This window comes from Lathyrus oleraceus, chromosome 2, assembly GCF_024323335.1.
Source record: "Lathyrus oleraceus cultivar Zhongwan6 chromosome 2, CAAS_Psat_ZW6_1.0, whole genome shotgun sequence".
Lineage (NCBI taxonomy): Eukaryota > Viridiplantae > Streptophyta > Magnoliopsida > Fabales > Fabaceae > Lathyrus > Lathyrus oleraceus.
Genome location: NC_066580.1, coordinates 51,173,385 through 51,193,934, shown reverse-complemented (window position 1 = coordinate 51,193,934; position 20,550 = coordinate 51,173,385). Strand labels below are relative to the sequence as shown.

The 20,550-nt window shown below is 40.2% G+C and overlaps 1 non-coding gene across 1 annotated transcript; it reads right to left on the bottom strand.

The window, feature by feature from the left end:
* Nucleotides 1-201: 201 nt before the first annotated feature.
* Nucleotides 202-308, bottom strand: LOC127124582 (small nucleolar RNA R71). The gene has a single exon (XR_007804058.1). It is a non-coding gene; the product is annotated as a small nucleolar RNA R71 (small nucleolar RNA).
* Nucleotides 309-20,550: the final 20,242 nt, after the last annotated feature.

Genomic DNA, 20,550 nt, shown 5'->3' with positions numbered 1-20,550 from the left:
CTGACCAAGTTTGTGCAGTACGCAGATACTGTAAAGGCGAATGGTGTATCTCAAGATGCGATAAGACTGCGCCTCTTTCCTTTCTCACTAAGAGACGGAGCTTGGGCTTGGTTGCAATCCTTTCCATCCAACTCCGTTACGACATGGGAAGAACTGAAGAACGTTTTCTTATTCCGATATTTTCCGCAGAGCAAAACTGCTATGCTGAGAGTTCAAATCAATGGATTCAGGCAAAAAGATATGGAATCTCTCTATAAAATGTGGGAGAGATACAAGGACATGATGAGGATATATCCACATCACGGTCTCGAAGACTGGGTGATCATTCACACATTTTACAATGGGCTTCTGTATAACATAAAGGCTTACAATAGATGATGCCGCGGGCGGTACACTTATGGATAAGCCATACACCAAAGCCTATCAACTCATGGAAAACATGGCCCATAACCATTGCCAATGGGGAGGTGAAAGAACTCCAGTGGAAAAGTCCCAGACTAAGGGTGGAATGTACGAAATCAGTAGCCTTGACCATGTTCATGCAAAGGTAGATGCCCTTGTTCAAAAATTAGATAACTTGACTATACCACCCGCAGCCACCGTGGCTATTGTAACTCCAAACTGTGAGTTATGTGGAAACCCTGGACACACTGCACAAGAATGTCAAATATTAGCAGGAGTCCCAATCGATCAAGTAAATTACACACAAGGAAATCCCTATTCGAATACCTACAACCTAAGTTGGAAAAACCATCCTAATTTCTCATATAAGAATAACAATGCCCTATATGCACCTGGCCAAGCACCAGCTGTTCCTCCTGGATATCAAAAGCCAGCTAATAATGCTCCTAACATGCCTAGGAAGTCAAATCTCGAATTAATGATGGAAAGCTTCATAGCTACTCAAGCTCAAACAAACAAAGACTTCTTGAACCAAAACATGCATACTAGCGAGCAACTTAAACAACTAGCGAACAAAGTAGACGCCTTAGCCACCCACAATAAAATGCTTGAAACACAGATTTCACAAGTGGCTCAACATCAAGCATCTACAGCCGCTCCAGCTGGAACATTTCCTGGACAACCGCAACCTAATCCAAAAGGACATGCAAATGCCGTTATACTGAGGAGTGGAAAAGAAGTAGACGGACCCGTAGATCCAAGACTCCAAAAACCTGCCATGTACCAAAAACCATATAAAACCTCAATTGAGCAGGTAAATGAACCAAAGGAAACAAAAGATAATACCCAAGAGGCCGAAGAGAAAGAAAAACCTTATGTGCCTCCACCTCCTTATAAACCACCCATTCCGTATACTCAAAGACTCAAAAGTTCTAAAACTGCGAATCAATTTAGGAAATTTGTTGAACTTCTGAGGCAACTAAACATTACTATACCCTTTACAGAAGCCATCACACAAATGCCCCCCTATGCCAAATTTCTTAAGGAAATCCTATCCAATAAGAAAAGGATTGAGGATGACGAAACAGTTACACTTACTGCCGAGTGTAGCGCCATAATACAAAATAACATGCCTCCTAAACTAAAGGACCCATGTAGTTTCTCCATACCCAGTGTCATTGGAAAATTCGTCATAGACAAAGCTCTATGCGATCTAGGAGCCAACATTAGTGTAATGCCCTTAACCATTTGTAGAAGGCTCAGTATGGGAGAATTAAGACCAACCAAGATGTCTGTTCAATTCGCTAACCGCTCAATCAAATATCCTATCGGTATACTAGAGAATGTCCCCGTACGTGTAGGACAATTTTACATTCCTACAGACTTCATAATCATAGACATCAAAGAAGATGCCAGTACACCTATCATACTAGGAAGGCCATTATTGGCTACCGCCGGAGCCATAATAGACGTAAAGAGAGGTAAGTTGACATTCGAAGTTGGAGAGGAAAAGGTTGAATTCATCTTGACCCAATTCTTACAAGCGCCAGCTATAGACGATACTTGTTATCTACCTGATGTCATAGACAAATGTGTGAGAGAGATGGAGATGGAAGAAACCACATACTCTGAAATAATGAAAATCCAAATCCCTCCAATCTTTGAAGACAATAATTGGCATGAACCATACCATAACGAAAGTCTAAGCGAATGCTTAGCACTTACACCCGACCACATGCCATGCCCAAAGAAACTTGACTTGGAACTAAAAACACTACCAAAGAACCTAAGATACGAATTCCTAGACACTGAACTGAAAAGACCAGTAATAGTCAACGCTGACTTAGGATAGATGCAAACTGAGAAATTATTGGATGTCCTAAGAATATATCCAACAACGTTGGGATATAACATCGCCGATCTAAAAGGAATAAGTCCTTCAATCTGTATGCATCGTATTATGCTGGAGGAAGATTGTAAAACCTCTAGAGAACACTAGAGAAGGATCAACCCAATCCTAAGTACGGTAGTCAAGGATGAAGTAAAGAAACTTCTAGATGCTGGAATCATATATCCGATCCCTGATAGTCAATGGGTTAGCCCCGTTCATGTAGTACCCAAGAAAGGAGGTGTTACAGTTGTTAAGAACGAGAAGGGCGAATCCATAACACAAAGAGTTGTGACTGGAAGTAGAATGTGTATTAAATATAGAAAACTAAATAAAGCCACTCGTAAAGATCATTTCCCTCTACCCTTCATTGACCAAATGCTTGGACGATTGGCTAAGCATTCTCACTTCTATTATCTAGACGGTTATTCAGGATTCTTTCAAATCCCAATCCATCCTGACGACCAAGAAAAGACTACCTTCACATGCCCTTATGGTACATTCGCCTACCGACGAATGCCATTTGGACTATGTAACGCTCCCACAACATTTTAAAGATGCATGATGGCAATCTTTGCGGATTTTATAGATGACATCATGGAAGTCTTTATGGATGATTTTTCTGTTTGTGGGCAGAGTTTTGAAGGATGTCTATCTAACCTTGAATTGGTACTCGAAAGATGCGTGAAAGTAAACGTTGTTTTAAACTGGGAGAAATGCCATTTCATGCTTCAACAAGGAATTGTATTAGGTCACGTGGTATCTGACAGAGGAGTTGAAGTAGACAAAGCTAAAATTGAAATCATAGAGAACCTTCAACCTCCGAAAATCGTACGAGAAATAAGAAGCTTTCTAGGACACGCCGGTTTCTACCGACGTTTCATTAAAGATTTCTCAAAAAATAACCAAGCCACTTACAGGATTATTAATGAAAGACGCTGATTTCATGTTTGATGAAAAATGCTTATCAACGTTCAACCAACTGAAGACATCTTTAATCATCGCACCCATAATGCAACCACCTGACTTGAGATTGCCATTTGAAATCATGTGTGATGCGAGTGATTATGCAGTAGGCGCAATATTGGGACAAAGAAAAGAGAAGAAGCTCCATGCAATTTACTATGCGAGCAGAACACTAGATCCAGCCGAAATGAACTACGCCACCACTGAGCAGTCGTGTTCGCGTTGGACGAATTCCGTTCCTACCTAGTAGGGGCGAAAACTATCATTTATACCGACCACACCGCTATTAGATATCTGTTAAGTAAGAAGGATGCCAAACCAAGACTTTTAAGATGGATCCTGCTCTTACAAGAATTTGATTTAGATATAAAAGATAAGAAAGGTACTGAAAACGTAGCAGCAGACCACTTATCATGAATCGAAGGGAATAAACCTGAACAAACCCCAATTAACGATGATTTCCCTTACGAACGACTCATAGCCCAAATGGAAAGCGATATGTCTAAACTAACATTAAACGATACAGAAATAGAAGAATTTGTGGAAGAAGTACATGCGAATGCAACTCTGCCATGGTACGCTGACTTTGTCAACTACCTAGCCGCCGGAGTACTTCCACCGGACCTATCTTACCAACAAAAAAAGAAGTTCTCTCACGACCTAAAACAATATTACTGGGATGGACCTCTACTTTTCAAAATAGGGACCGATAGTATCTTCCGTCGATGTGTTCTGGAGGACGAAATAGATGATATAATCTCTAATTGCCATTCCGCTCCCTATGGAGGGCATGCAAGTACCTCAAAGACCTGCACTAAGATCCTGCAATCAGGCCTCTTTTGGCCTACTCTATGGAAAGACGTCCATAACGCGATTATAAAATGCGACCGGTGCCAACGCACTTGCAACATCTCAAGACGCGATGAAATGCCACAAACGGGAATCTTAGAAGTAAAAGTCTTTGATGTATGGGGGATTGACTTCATGGGACCATTCCCAGCTTCTTTTGGTGATAAATACATACTCGTTGCTGTCGACTATGTTTCAAAATGGATCGAGGCTGTAGCTTCTCCAACAAATGACACACGAGTAGTGATCAAGTTATTCAAGAACGTTATCTTTCCCAGATTCGGTGTGCCAAAATTAGTAGTCAATGACGGTGGCTCCCACTTCATATCGAATATATTTGGAAAACTTCTTCTGAAGTATGGAGTCCGACACGGCGTAGCAACACCGTATCATCCATAAACTAGCGGGCAAGTCGAAGTCTCGAATCGAGAAATAAAACAAATTCTTGAGAAGACCGTAGGAATATCCAGAAAAGACTGGTCATCCAAACTAAACGAAGCTTTGTGGGCCTACAGGACGGCTTTCAAAACCCCGATAGGAACCACACCCTTCAAACTAGTTTATGGTAAATCATGTCACCTCCCTGTAGAATTGGAACACAAAGCATATTGGGAAATTAAAACCCTAAATATATACTATAATTCCGCAGGCGAGAAACGGATTCTGGACATCCACGAATTAGAAGAGCTGAGATTGGACGCTTACGAGAATGCCAGGATTTACAAAGAACGAACCAAAAGATGGCATGACAGACGAATCTCTAGGAAGGAATTTAAAGTCGGCGACATAGTGCTACTCTTCAATTCAAGACTTAAACTTTTTCCAGGAAAACTAAGGTCTCGGTGGTCCGGCCCTTTTGAGATCACCAAAGTCCTAAATAGTGGTGCGATAGAAATAAAAGGTAGGAATAGTGACCCTTTTATAGTAAACGGGAAGCGACTAAAGCATTATCATAATATAGAAAATAGAGACTATTCGAACAGTCTCAGACTCATAGAGTTTCCCGCTCAACCCCAAACCTAGTACAACGCGATGCTACTGTCGAACTTACGACATTAAACAAAGTGCTTAGTGGGAGACAACCCATCCTTTTTCCTTTTTGTTATCTTTCTTACACTCTATTTTCATTCTTTGATTTTCTTCTTTATTTTGTTTGCTCCCCTCTTCTTGATTCTTTGCAGTCATTCTTGTTGTTTCTAGTAACTAACTTAGACATATTGGATACTGATAAACAGGATAATTACTAACTAGTTAGTTAATTGCTTTCATCATGCAACAAATAGACACAGTTTTCAGAGGCAGAGTTCAACGAAGGCGGTATAATTATCTAGCCCGGAAGGATATGGCATTGACCATATATTATGATGGACCGACCATGGATAAATTAGGCATCCGAGATAGCATCCTATATATGTTTAACCAGCTTAGGTGGGAGGACGCAGCCATTAAGAGATGGTTTGTCACGTACCGTGAACTAACCTTAGAATTCCTGAGCTCCCTTGTATACAACCCCGAACATGGTTACAGACTTAACAAAGGGTTAATATCCTTCAGGTTATTTAGCATGGACTTCACCTATACCCGTCGAGACCCTGATGACCTCCTAGGATTCCCTAGTGGCCCTTTCGTTTTTACTACCCGCCAAGAGGACCTTATCGATGACATTGACCTAGATGACTTTTGGGGTAGTATAACTGGAGAATCCAACCCTAACCCGAATGAGATGCACTCATAAAAGATCCATAACCCTGCTATCTGATACTTTCATAAGATACTAGCCCACACCTTATTTGGTAAGAAAGAAAATAACACCATAGTATCCCGTGACGAACTCTTCATCTTGTTATGTGTCGATCAAGGTCAACATGTCAATATCGTGACATTCATGATGGAAATATTTGTTCACCTTGCTAAGAATAACCGTACCCCAATAATAATAGGTGGCCTGGTAACCATGATACCAGACGCCATAGGACTTGCACGCCCACTTTATGAGCTTGTACCTTTTGGAAACATCCGTCCCATGGATATCGAATTTTGCTTTAACCGCAGAATCATAGGAAACATTGGGGAGGATACCTTTGATTATTTAATCAGTAACGAAGTGGTTCGACTATTTACCTTGCCTAACCATGAGAAAATGAGTGTTCACAACCGCAACAACTGACTATATGACTTAGATGAACACCCTATTGATCCACCTTCACCTCCCGTGACATCGCCCAAATATGAGTGTATCAATGACCCTATCCATATGGAAGAATCTGAACCTGAAACACCCCCCAACTATTATAACATTGATGAACCGGCCCCTCCATCATATGCTGATAATCATGCCATGCTCATCACCCGTCTGAATGCTTTCCAAGCTGACATCACAATTGTGAAATACGAGATAAAGTTCATACGCTTTGATGTTTTAGGCCTGGTGGATATAGTCGTTGAGCAGTTTCATTATCTGAACGAAGTTGTAGCTGCATTGGGACAAAATCGTGGCTAATACTACTGACCACTGATTTCTCCTACTCGCACTAAGCAATGAGGACACTGCTTTGTTTTGTGTGGGGAGGGAGCACATTTATTTCATTACTTTTGCTTTATTACTTTTGTTTGCTATGTTATCACTACAACTTTTTCCTATGTTACATTCAATTTCAATTTATTCATGCAATTGCTATTCATTTATTTATGCTTATTCATTTATTTATTTATTTCTGCATTTATGCTATTAAAATTCAATTGCTTACTTATGTTGTTATCATATACTGCTGCAACCTGTGTTAGAGAATTTTTTTGAAAATCAGCGTGTGACGACCGTCACATATAGGGTGATGCCCGTCTCACAGATGTGACGACCGTCACGGATCTTCCAGGATCATCACACGGCATGCAAATGACCGTTACAAGCTGTAGCGGTGTATTCATCACTTTATGATTTATTGACTAAATTAAAAGCAAAGCATACAAAGATAGAGTCGCCACCGTACTTTTATTTATCCAAAGGAATGGCTAAAAAGCGAACAAAAGCCTAAGAAGTTTTACACGAGAAAACTAATGAAATGGTCAGAGATCTGGGTAAGGGGGTAATTATGCAAAGGGAAGGTGTTAGGCACCCAAAGCATCCTAGGTACTCCTAGGGAACCCTTTTCACAAATTGTTGCAAAAGACGTTGTTTATGAAAATATTTATTGTGCAAACATTGATTGGGAGGATGAGAAAAGAATATACAATTTTTATTATTTTTGTGTTTGGATGGATAACCATTGCCTACATACCTTTATAGGATCAAAACCTCGTAGTCCGGCTAAAAGATTTCCAAAAACAAAAGTGGATTGCTTTTAAACAGAAGCCCTAAGGTCTTTCATTATCCACGGGAGAAAACTCAACCTATACAACCACAAGTCCACCATGTGAGAAAAGCTTCAACTTGCTAGTGAGGGACCATGCCCTATAATAAGCAAGGAAGTCTTACAATTCAATCACTAAGGACAAAAGGTGAGATTTATATCAACCACTAAGATAATCGAGATCTATGGCTAATGTATGAAAACTTATCAAGAATGGACAAAGCCACAAAACAATTGAATGAGTGGAATTAACCAATTATGAGTATTCATAAAATATGGTCAAAGTATGATTAGATTTCAATTCAGAAAGAAGTATTGTGAAAATGAAGTTTGAAAATCAGAGGCTTAAGGCCTAGGTTTCTAGTTTGAAAAGCAAGTGAAAATGTTTGCACAATAGTTTTCTGGTTTGAGTTAACATGCAAATGGAGGTTTGAAGAACAAAAGGGTGGGAGGTTAAGGGATATAAAACTTCTTAATTGTTCACCTCTTGAGATCATATGTAGATGATCCAAGTGATTCCTTTGGAAAAGGTAACAAGCAAATAACAGATAAACAAAGTATCAGAAATAGCCAACATAAATGGATACTAGATGCCAATCAATGGACTTACACTAGTCTCACAAAACCAAAAATGGATACCGGATTCCAATCAATGGACTTATACCAATCTCACAAAACAAAGAAAACATGGATACCATATGCCAATCTATGGACTTATACTAGTCTCACAACAAAATGATCACAGGAAACAAACAGCCAATCAATGGTCTTATGTCTGACTCCTCACAAGAAACAAATGCAATAAGCAAAAGGAAACAAGTTGCCAATAAATGGTCTTACACTCGACTCCAAGGAAATGGGATGCCAATCAATGGTCTTAGCCCCAACTCCTACCAGATCACAGGAAACAACTGCCAATAAATGGACATACAATTGACTCCTCAATGGACAAAACAAAATGTCACAAAGTATGAACAATGATCATGAAATGATGTATAATTAATGCTCAAAGATGAAAGCAAATGCACAGAGGCACACACAAACAATTATGCACAAATGGACAAATAAGCAAATAAGCAAGTCAATTAGCACACACTATACACAATCAATAGGCTCAAGCAAGGTTAGGCTTTAGTCAAGGGGTCATATCAACCTGGACAAACAAGCCAACTGGAATGGGGTGTTTTGAGCTCTTAACCCTAACATTGAGAGTTAGGGTGAAGCAGATGAAATGGAGATGAGGGTTATGCCTCATAGCTCTTATCCCTGGCCTGGGAGAGCTTCAATCAATAGAAAGTGTGGGAGTTCAGAATGTAGGAACTCTTCTCCACAATGACTGACTCTATGGACAAGATTTTGGGTTTTTTATTCAAAGTGCATCAACACATGGTGTGAGCAAAAATGAATGACACAACTGAATAGCAGGGGGTGGATTACACATCCCTTCTATCTGCCAATTGCCTCTTAAGAGGTCTTAACCTGCTTGGCACAAAGATAAACAAACAAAAACATGGCCTCTTAAGGAGGGCTTCAGACAGGTGCCTGCCAAAGTAACATGACAGGTCTTCCAGACTACATGAAGATCAAGGGATTATACCTAAGTGGTATGCCAACCACAAGCAAAAGCAAAGCAAAGTTCAAATGAACTTAAAGCAACTTAGGTACCTGTGGAAACAACTAAACCAATCAGTACAATACTCAGACAAACAGACAACAGTCAATAACAAACAGACAATCCCAATGTACAACACATGAGCCATAAGGCAAACTCAAATGAGTTATCATCAACCTACAAAACAGAAAATGTTAGCAATCAAAAGCAAATATCAACATTCAAATGATGAAGCATCGTCAACCATGGAATTTGGATGCTTAAACCTGAAATTCAAAGCTCACATGTAAGTAACAAACCACTAGGTCAAAGCCTAGGGTCAAAAGTGAAGAAAAAATTCAAAACAGGAGCTGAAATTCAACACAATGCAACTTCAAAAACATATTAACATGTCCTAAAAAGGACCAAAGCAAAATCATAATGTGCTAGAGAAGTCAAAGGCAATTTCAAAGCTCATATTTGGACATCATGAATGAAAATTCTAAATCAAAACAGAAATGATTCAAATAATTATGGAAAAATTCATGAGCATTCAACACATCCAACATGATCAACATACAAAAAATCAGAAGCATCAAAGATAAATGGCATGGAAATGAAATTGTACAAGTTGATCAACCAAATGTGTGACACAAATTGTCGCACCATGCAAACACATGCATAAAACAGAAATGGTAAATGGGAAAAATACCAAACCAAGCCTAAAACATCCATTAACATGTTTAGAATCATCATGTAAAATTTCATGTCCATTGGATTAAAATCAAGCATTTCACAATAAGATGAATGGAGCAAGGTCACAAATGTACACATGGTCACATATTATAGCACAATCAAAAATCCAGCCATGCACAACTTCAGCAATTATCATCATAAAAAACTAGACATTCTAAGGATCAACTAACAAAAAACCAGGCATTTTTTGGATCATTTTTCAATTTGTTATGATTTTTCTAAGTTAAAAAAAATAAATGAAATCAAGATGAACATATATTGGAAATTATGGAGGGAAATGCAAAAAATATGAAGCAATTTGAATAATTGTCCTAGGCTGGAATCGAACCATGTATGGATTCAAATGAAACGCGCGCTAACAAATGAAACACGGTCGTTTCATTAATGCGCTGGCTGGTTAGCGCTTATGTGGACTCGGTTAAAGCAATGTGAACCAAACATTCTGCTAGCGAGGTGCATACGTGGACGAATGAAAGCGAAACCCTAGACCAGCATGGACAAAACCAGAGCGGACACAAAGCTGGATGCTGCGGACGCTAACGATGAAGATCTTCATCTTCTTCACGAAGAAGAAGATGAACAGTAACTACTTTCAAGAATTTTTTTCCAGAAATCAACAAAAATCATATCAAAACAAAGATCCTTCCATGGTGATTACAGATCAAGCAATAGCTAAGCATAATTCTACATGATCAATGAGAATCGAGCAAAATAACATTTGTACACAAAACATGAATCACACATAACTCAGTCAATAATGCATCAATTCACACGATTTTTAGCTCAGAATCATCAGGAACACAAGATCTACAAGAATATGGCAATGGATTTGAGAATTAAGAGATTCGAAACTTGACCTCTTGAAGAGCAGATTCTTGAATTCGCACGATTTGAAGCTTTGAATGATCCAAATCCACTCTACAATGCTTGTGATGATGTTTGATGAAGAAAAGGAAGCTTGATAGGTGCTGGATCTAGCTCAAAACAGAATTTCCATCTTCACCTTCATGAGCTTGCTATGCAAAACTCTTGCTCGAATTCAACAATCTAACACTTGATCTGCACTCAATTCACACCAAAGAACAAGAATATGAACTAAAATTGCAATGTTATTTGGAAAAAATTTGAATTATGAATGAGAGAAAATTTTGGAGGGAGAGAGAATTTGGATCTTGAAATGGTGAAAAATGATTAACCTCACCAAATTCTGTTAGATTTAGGTATTTATATGAAGTCCTAATCACCTTGCTAATCCATACTTAACTTGGTTAATTAAAATAAGGTGTTTTGCAAAAAATAAAAAATGCATGGTGCATGGACTAATCCCACGTGAACAGTGCCATTTCCTTGATCAAAGTCACTTAAAATCATACAATGCACCATTTTTGAATTTTGCAATTTCCCTCCAAAAAAGGCATGGATATGCAAATGATCATGTGATAACAATTCATGCAATGTGATGAATGTTTTATAAAGCTCATGTCATGAGAAGCAAAATGCAAAAAGAACCACCAAATTTGGAGTTATGGATCAAAAGATATGGCCATTTGAAGTTCCATGCACACTTGGCAATGATTGGATCATATCTCCTCAACCATTCATCAGATGCTCATGATCTTTGACTTTTTGGAAATGGAAGAGAGAGATCTTAAACTTTCATGTTGGACAAAATTTCATTTGAAGCTTCTTTGATGTTGTAAAGTTGAGTTGAAGTTGAATCAAAAACTTGCCATTTTTGGAAAGTTGAAATTATAGGTCACTTTCCATTTTTGGAAACTTTTGACTTGAATTCAAATTCTTCAACCTTGATCTTTGGAATGATGAATAAGCATGATTTGGACATGAATGGGATGAAGAAACTCAATTTCTCAATTCAAAATCCACAGTTGACTTTTCAGTTGACTGCATTGGTCCTTAGATGACCTGAAAATGTTCTGATGAATTTAGGGCCTCAACCACTTGGGAATTTGCTCCAAAATGAACCTCTAACTCATATAAGCTCAAAATGATGATCACATGATCCATATCTCAATGGAAACTTCATCTCTTACACAAAAGATTTTCTTGAATTGCCTTGACCTGTTGACTGCTTAAGCTGCAAGTAACAAAGGTTAATGACATATTTTTGTACATCTTGGTTAGTGATTAAAAGAAAAGCAACGATACACAAATGCAAGCAATGCTTGGTGATCAAGAACCACTCTCAAAGGGATCCCACCCACAGGGGGAGGAAGCAAGGTGTTCAATGATCCTTGAGGCAATGCAATGAAATGATATGATGCCATGAGGGATCTTAGGGACAAAATTGGGGTCTTACAGATGCCCCTATTTAAGGTCATTCTAGCCGGAGCAGTGAAGGTTAAAATCTTCATTCCGACGCGGTAGAATGGGCTTAAATAACAATAATGAGACAAATTTTGGTCCTTAAGAGACCTCATGATGCAAATGTATGCATGTAAAACAAACAAAACTCTGTGAGAAATATAGGTCCACAAAGAAGAAAAGACGATCCATCGGAGTAATACACTCACCAGGAACAGAGACTCTAACGGGACTCTTGTGGGGAAAACAAAGGAATGTGTGAGCAGGACACGACTCTAAATTAGAGGAAACAAGAACTGACACGGCGTGAGCAGGACACGACTCGACCGGAGACCTCACCGAAGAGTAAAGGACTCAATCTGGGGAAAAAGAGGACGTTTCCAAAGGGAACAAATCCATTGGAAAGACTCAAGCTGACTCAAAGGATATTTTGGATGAAAATCCGGACTCGGACTGGGGAAAGATTCACACAGAACCTCCCTGCCGGGGAAAAATTGCATATATTAGGGAAAACGCCAATATAGCAAAAGGGTAAATCACGACAGAAACTCCGCTGCGGGATGTCTAACAAAGACTCTCTTGGGGAAAATCTGCAAGATGAGGTGTTACCGGTTACTGGGTAACAAGCTCAAAGAGACATGTGATCTGAACATCGGTTACTGGGTGAAAGAACAACAAGCTCAAGAAGAATGAATATCTAAGACCGGTATAAGGGTGAGAGATATCAATCAACCAAACCATCTGAGAAAGACCTGAAAAAGGTACATCAACTCAGGAAAATCTGACTCCACAGGGGACCAAAGTCATAATAGGGAGCAGAAAGGAAGGAACACCAGGGATACCGGTTACTGGGTATATAATAGGTGACCGACCAAAGCGTGAATTGGTATATATGCCAAGACACTCATCATCCGAAAGGAGGGCTTGAAAAAGCGAATCAACTTACAGGATGGACATTCGACTCCACAACGGGAAAACGAATCTTACTCAAATGGAGAAGGACAAAAGACTTCAACTAAAGAGCGCATGAGATATATTATCCATTACTGTCAGAACGTGGATAATATACTCGCATGAGATATATTATCTATTACCGTCAGAACGTAGATAATATACTCGCATGGAAGGAACACCAGGGATACCGGTTACTGGGCATATAATAGGTGACCGACCGAAAAGAGAAAACAATCGTTACCAACAACAACAGGGTAGACGAAAAATAACTCACTGGGGATAAATTGCAAGCATCTGACAATTATCCAGGAGACATATCACCGGCTACTGGGAGATACGCTAAAAAAAAAGGGGAAAGAACAATATTCGATTCCGCAAAGGAACACGAATCTTACTCGACTGGGGAAACACAACAGGCTTCGACTGAAGAGTGCATGAGATATATTATCCATTACTGACAGAACATGGATAACACACTCGCATGGAAGATTATCCACAACCGGTTACTGGGTTAATAAAGGATAAATCGACCGAAAAGAAAGGCATCGGGATACCAAAACTAGGTATATAATGATGACCGATCAAAAGGAGCAACAATCATTACCAACAAAAGGGTAAATGAAAGAGGACTCACCAGGGATGCATTGATACAAAAATCAATGATCCGGGGAACAAATCACTAGCAAACGGTGAAAGGACCCACTGAGGATAAAATTTCTAGCATACGGCAATTATCCACAAAAACTTGCTGGGAATGCAAATGCTTACTCAGAGCAAATCACCCAAACAAGAGGGAATATCAACATTGAATACTGGATGAAGATAACCAACAAGAGTAACCATCATCGGTTAGGACGAACAACAAGGTTAACTCCGCAAAGGGGAGAACAAAGGATTTACAACTACCGAATACTGGGTAGAAGACCAAAGATTCTGGCTGAGGAAGCAAGAGGTTTACCACTACCGACTACTAGTAGAAAACCAAAGACTCAGTTGAGGATAAGGTGAAATAATTGCCGGTTACTGAGCAATTATTCAAATATTCCACAAAGAAGCACAGACTCCGCTAGGGAGACAACAACAACATAGGATTTACAACTACCGAATACTGGGTAGAAAACCACCAAATCCACCATCAACCAGAATGAACCACAAAAGTTACCTCTGCTAGGGGAAAGGAGATAGGACTTATAACTACGGAATACTGGGTAGTAGCCAAAGACTCTGATGAGGATACAAAGGTAGGGTTTACAACTACCGAATACGGGGTAAAAAACCAAAGCCTTTGTGTGGGGAGTGAAAGGATCACAACTCCGCACGGGAAAACACAAATAGGGTTTATAACTACCAGCTACTGGGTAAAAAACCACAAACTGCTGGAGAGCAAGAAAATAGGATTTACAACTACCGAATACTGGGTAGAAAACCACCGACTCTTGCTGAGGAACAAAAATTCACAACCACAGATTCCACAAAAGGTAAAAAGGTATACATGATTTACAACTACCGGTTACTGGGTAGAGGCCCAAAAAACTCCGCTGGGGATAAGATGAACTATTGCTGGTTACTGGGCGAATATTCATTTATTCCACAGGGAAGCACAAGAGACAGTTGCAAAAGGCCAATTCAGGATCAATCCAAAAAGGAAAACTGAATCAAGACTCGTCCTAATGAGGATATAACTCAATAGGGAAAACCCATCCCAATACATGTGTTGGGAGGAAACGGAAAAAAACCGTCATCCACGAGGAAATATCTTAGTGGGGAATTGCAAAAGAAATGACAGACACTTTCTGCTTCTGGGGCTGACTCTATATTGAGAGATTAGACACCCGACATCTGCTTGGGGGAGATCTATAGGAGAGATCTATATCACCACTAGCAAGAGACAACAAACAAAAGATATATGGCGAAAATGCAACATGAATATCTAAATGTTGAAAGTATGCATGAATATGCGTGATTTATGTTTGATGAATGCTGACAAAACAGACATATCTAACACAAACAGGTCCAGGAATCGAACGCCCGGTACTACACCTCCAGAGGAAAATCCAAGAAATCCAACTGGAAAGCCAATCTGCTGGAGATCTGAATGCTAAAAAGCAAAGATCTGCTGAAAAAACCAGAGATATCAAGAAATAACAAAATCTCTGAGTGATGGATCATCAATCAGCCCAACTAGGGAACAAAAGTTCACAACTGGCAGGAACTGCCACAAAGGCAACACCGTTGGGGAAGTAGAGAAATCACGAGATTTCTGCAGGGGGATCATCAGTCAACTGGAAATAGGAGTTTGCTGCACAGGCAAGAACTTCTACAAAAACAGACCACTCAAGTAGAATCTGGCCGCACAAGCAACTCTACTGGGGATACTGCCAGCAACTCCATTGGGGACGAGTCCACTGAGGGATAAAAGATCACACAAGTAGATTCTGCCACACACGCAACTCTACTGGGGATCGGAAGCATCAGGAAATCAACCTAATCTCTACAAGAGAGGAAACCATCACAGATACAATCCACCACCACAAATCTACTAGAGCTTTATCTGAGGCATGGAAGGAGAATTGGGGATCAACCACCAAATACTGAACCTTCCAAAGGAACCACAGCTGCTGAGGAGGAAAAAACACTGCTCTGTTGAAGGGAGGAGAGGTGAAAACCTCAACAAGCACTCCGAGGGGAGAGATAGCATAGATGAAGTACATCATACCAACAACTCCGCTGGCGACTTCACTGAGGAAACGACGAAGTACCGGGATGTCAACCCACCAACTTCCGAATCTTCCAAAAGGAAAGCACCCATGTTGGGGGGGAGAATATTGCTGGAGAGGAAAATAAAGTCCTCAACAAGCACCCTGAGTGAGGAGGAGTCATAATAAAGGTTGTGCTCAACGAAATCTGTTTGGGAGAAATCCCACCAAACACCCTGCTCAGGGGACAAAAACTCAACAAAAACTCTGCTTGGGGAAAAACCCCAACAACAATCTGGAGAAAGAGGATACAACCAAGCCAGGAATATGAACAAATGTCTTACCCTGTTGGAAATCATGCCACCCTTGGGAGAGCACTGAGAAATTCTTAAGTATCCTTTTATCATTGTGAATGTTCACTTTGTTTAAAACAAATTTTTGAAAAATTATTTGTTTGTTTACAACAATGACATTTTATCAATTAAAACATGCAAAACATTTGTTGAATTGAAACAAATAAGAGTGCAAATAATTGGATAAAAAGCTCGAATTTATTTGATGGAATGGTAGCCTGCAAATGGCAAGACTCCATAGATTTGTACAAATTTGAAATCGGTGATATATATTGGAATAGGGCTACATTGAACATAATGACCATTTCTCTACCAATTTGAATCCGATGTATTTGAAGCTTCAGTTGACGACGACCGAGCGAGAATCTCTGACGAAAAGACGGTTGTGGAACAGAAAGTCTTGTCAGGATGCAGTTACTTGCCAAATCCCTAATTTTTGCCTAGATTGCCCCAGGGTGAGGTACTCAATCTAGCAGGATGCAAATATACTTTTTTTTTCATGTCTCTAATTTTTGCCTGGATCACCCTTTCGGGTTTTCCACCGAGACGCTCATTTTTGCCTAAGCCTCCCTTTCGGGTTTTCAACTTAGCGAGCTATTCTGTTTTTCTTTCTAGGCAAAGTATTTCTTGACTGCATCTGAATTCACAGGACGAGTGAAATCCTCCCCATCAATAGTTGTGAGCATCAGAGCACCGCCTGAAAAGGCTCTCTTGACAACATATGGACCTTCATAGTTTGGAGTCCACTTTCCCCTGGAATCGGGCGCGAAAGACAAGACTTTCTTGAGCACGAGGTCACCTTCTCGGAACACACAAGGCTTGACCTTCTTATCGAATGCTTTCTTCATTCTCTGCTGATATAACTGACCATGACACATGGCAGTTAATCGCTTCTCTTCAATCAAATTCAGTTGGTCATAACGACTCTGAATCCATTCAGCATCAATCAACTTGGCTTTCATCAAGACTCTCATTGATGGGATCTCCACCTCTACTGGGAGCACAGCCTCCATGCCGTATACAAGAGAGAAAGGGGTTGCCCCTGTTGAAGTGCGGACAGACGTACGATACCCATGCAAAGCAAATGGTAGCATCTCATGCCAATCTTTGTACGTAACTTTCATCTTCTGGATAGTCTTCTTGATGTTCTTATTAGCAGCTTCAACAGCCCCATTCACCTTGGGTCTGTAGGGAGATGAGTTATGGTGTGCAATCTTGAACTCAGCGCACAACTCTTCCATCATCTTGTTATTCAAGTTAGATCCATTATCAGTAATGATCTTATCAGGCACACCATAACGGCATATCAGCTGATTCTTGACAAACTTCACGACCACCTGCCTGGTCACATTCGCATAGGATGCGGCTTCAACCCATTTGGTGAAGTAGTCAATTACTACGAGAATAAACCTGTGTCCATTGGACGCTTTCGGTTCAATCATGCCGATCATGTCGATTCCCCACATAGAGAAAGGCCATGGTGATGAAATCACATTCAGAAGTGTCGGAGGAATATGAATCTTATCCGCGTAAATCTGACACTTGTGGCATTTCTTCACATATTTGCAGCAGTCAGACTCCATTGTCAGTCAATAGTGGTCTGCTCTCAGCATCTTTCTAGCCATGGCATGTCCATTGGAATGAGTACCAAATGAACCCTCATGGACCTCAGTCATCAACAGGTTTGCTTCGTGTCTATCCACGCATCTGAGCAAAACCATGTCATAATTTCTCTTATACAACACTTCACCACTGAGGTAGAAACTGCCTGACAACCTTCTCAGAGTTTTCCTATCTTTCACAGATGCCCCAGGCGGGTAGACCTGGCTCTGAAGGAAATTCTTGATATCAAAATACCAAGGCTTATCATCATTCACTTCTTCAACTGCAAACACGTGAGCTGGTCTATCCAAGCGCATCACGGTAATATTGGGGACTTCATTCCAATACTTGACTATAATCATTGAAGCAAGCGTAGCAAGAGCATCTGCCATTCGATTATCTTCTCGAGGAATATGATGAAAGTCAACTTCTGTAAAGAACGTTGAAATCCTCCTCGCATAATCTCTGTATGGAATGAGACTGGGTTGATTCGTCTCCCATCCTCCCTTGATCTGATTGACAACTAGGGCCGAATCACCATACACATCGAGATGCTTGATCCTCAGATCAATGCACTCTTCTAATCCCATAATGCAGGCTTCGTACTCCGCCATATTATTCGTGCATTTGAAAGTTAGCCTTGCTGTAAAAGGAATATGTGTGCCCTGAGGAGTAATGATTACTGCCCCAATTCCATTTCCATACTGATTTACAGCGCCATCAAACACCATCATCCATCTGGAACCAGGTTCTGGACCTTCATCAAGTGTAGGCTCATCACAATCTTTCATTTTCAAATACAGAATCTCCTCGTCAGGGAAGTCGTACTGAACAGACTGATGATCTTCAATTGGCTGGTGTGCCAAGTGGTCAGCCAAGATACTACCTTTGATAGCTTTCTGAGCTCGATACTCGATATCATACTCAGATAACAACATCTGCCAACGGGCAATCCTCCCGGTTAAAGCAGGCTTCTCGAAGATATACTTGATTGGATCCATTCTGGATATCAACCAAGTTGTATGATTTATCATGTACTGGCGCAAACGCTTAGCAGCCCAAGCCAAAGCACATCACGTCTTCTCAAGCATAGAGTATCGAGACTCACAATTGGTGAACTTCTTACTCAGGTAGTAGATAGCAGATTCTTTCTTCCCTGGTTCATCTTGCTGACCGAGTACACAACCCATCGAGTCTTCAAGAACAGTCAAATACATGATCAGAGGTCTTCCTTCTACAGGCGGAGACAAGATAGGAGGTTCAGACAAATATTCTTTGATACTGTCAAAAGCTTTATGGAAATCCTCGGTCCAATCATGAGATTGATCTTTCCGGAGGAGCTTGAATATCGGCGCACATGTGGCAGTCATGTGGGATATAAATCCTGAAATATAATTCAAGCGGCCAAGAAAACCTCGGACTTGCTTTTCAGTTTTGGGCGCAGGCAGCTCTTGTATTGCTTTGACCTTTGCAAGATCAACCTCAATACCTCTCTCGCTGACAACGAAACCCAATAACTTGCCAGAATGGACTCCAAATGTACATTTGTTCGGATTCAGACGAAGCTTGTACTTCCTCAAATGCTGAAAAAGTTTCAATAAATGTTCAACATGTTCAACTTCCGTTCGGGACTTAGCAATCATGTCATCGGCATAGACCTCTATCTCCTTGTGCATCATATCATGAAACAAGGTAGTCATAGCTCGTTGATACGTGGCTCCGGCGTTCTTCAGACCGAAGGGCATCACTCGATAACAGAATGTTCCCTAAGGTGTGATGAATGTTGTCTTCTCCATATCCTCAGGTGCCATTTTGATTTGATTATATCCGGAAAATCCGTCCATAAACGAAAAGACTTTGAATCTGGCTGTATTATCTACCAACATATCAATGTGTGGTAGAGGGAAATCATCTTTCGGACTAGCCTTATTCAAATCTCTGTAATAGACACACATACGGACTTTTCCGTCCTTCTTAGGCACAGACACAATATTGGCCACCCATTGAGGATACGTGGAAGTCACCAGAAACCCCGCATCAATTTTCTTCTGAACTTCCTCTTTGATCTTCACTGCCATATCTGGATGAGTTCTTCTGAGCTTCTGCTTTACAGGCACGCACTCAGGCTTCAGAGGCAGGAAATGTTTCACAATATCTGTATCTAGACCCGGCATGTCTCCGTACGACCAAGCGAAGATATCAGAATATTCTCGTAGCAAACTGATCAACCCCTTCTTGACAGACTCTTCAAGGAGTGCCCCAATCTTCACTATACGAACACAATCTTCAGACCCCAAGTTGACTGTTTCCAGATTCTCAAGGTGCGGCTGAATGATCTTCTCTTCGTGCTTAAGAAGACGGGTAATCTCATCAAGAATCCCTTCAACATCATCTTCCTCTGCTTTGAATACAGGAAATTCAAAATTGGGAGATGGCATTGGATCATTATGTTCAATGGGTTTTAGAATCAACCTGCATAATGATTTTGGATAATGAAAAACTTTAGAATTTAAACAAACAAATCATTATGCAGATGAAAAGGTTGTTTTTATTCTTGTTTTTAGAGTTTTTTGTGATCACCAATTTCATGCAAAAGCAAAAAGTGAAAACAAATGGAAAAACAAATATTTAACATGAATTTATTGAATGAAATATCATTGTATATATGACGCCAACAATGTCATCACTTCTCCTTTTGGCATGGGAGAAGGGTTTTCAAACAAAGCGAAGCTTTACTCTGACTTATGAATGACTGTAGGAACATCTACAGCGACCCAATTGTGGCAGATCCCGCCAGGGATGACAAAATTGCCAGTATCCTCTG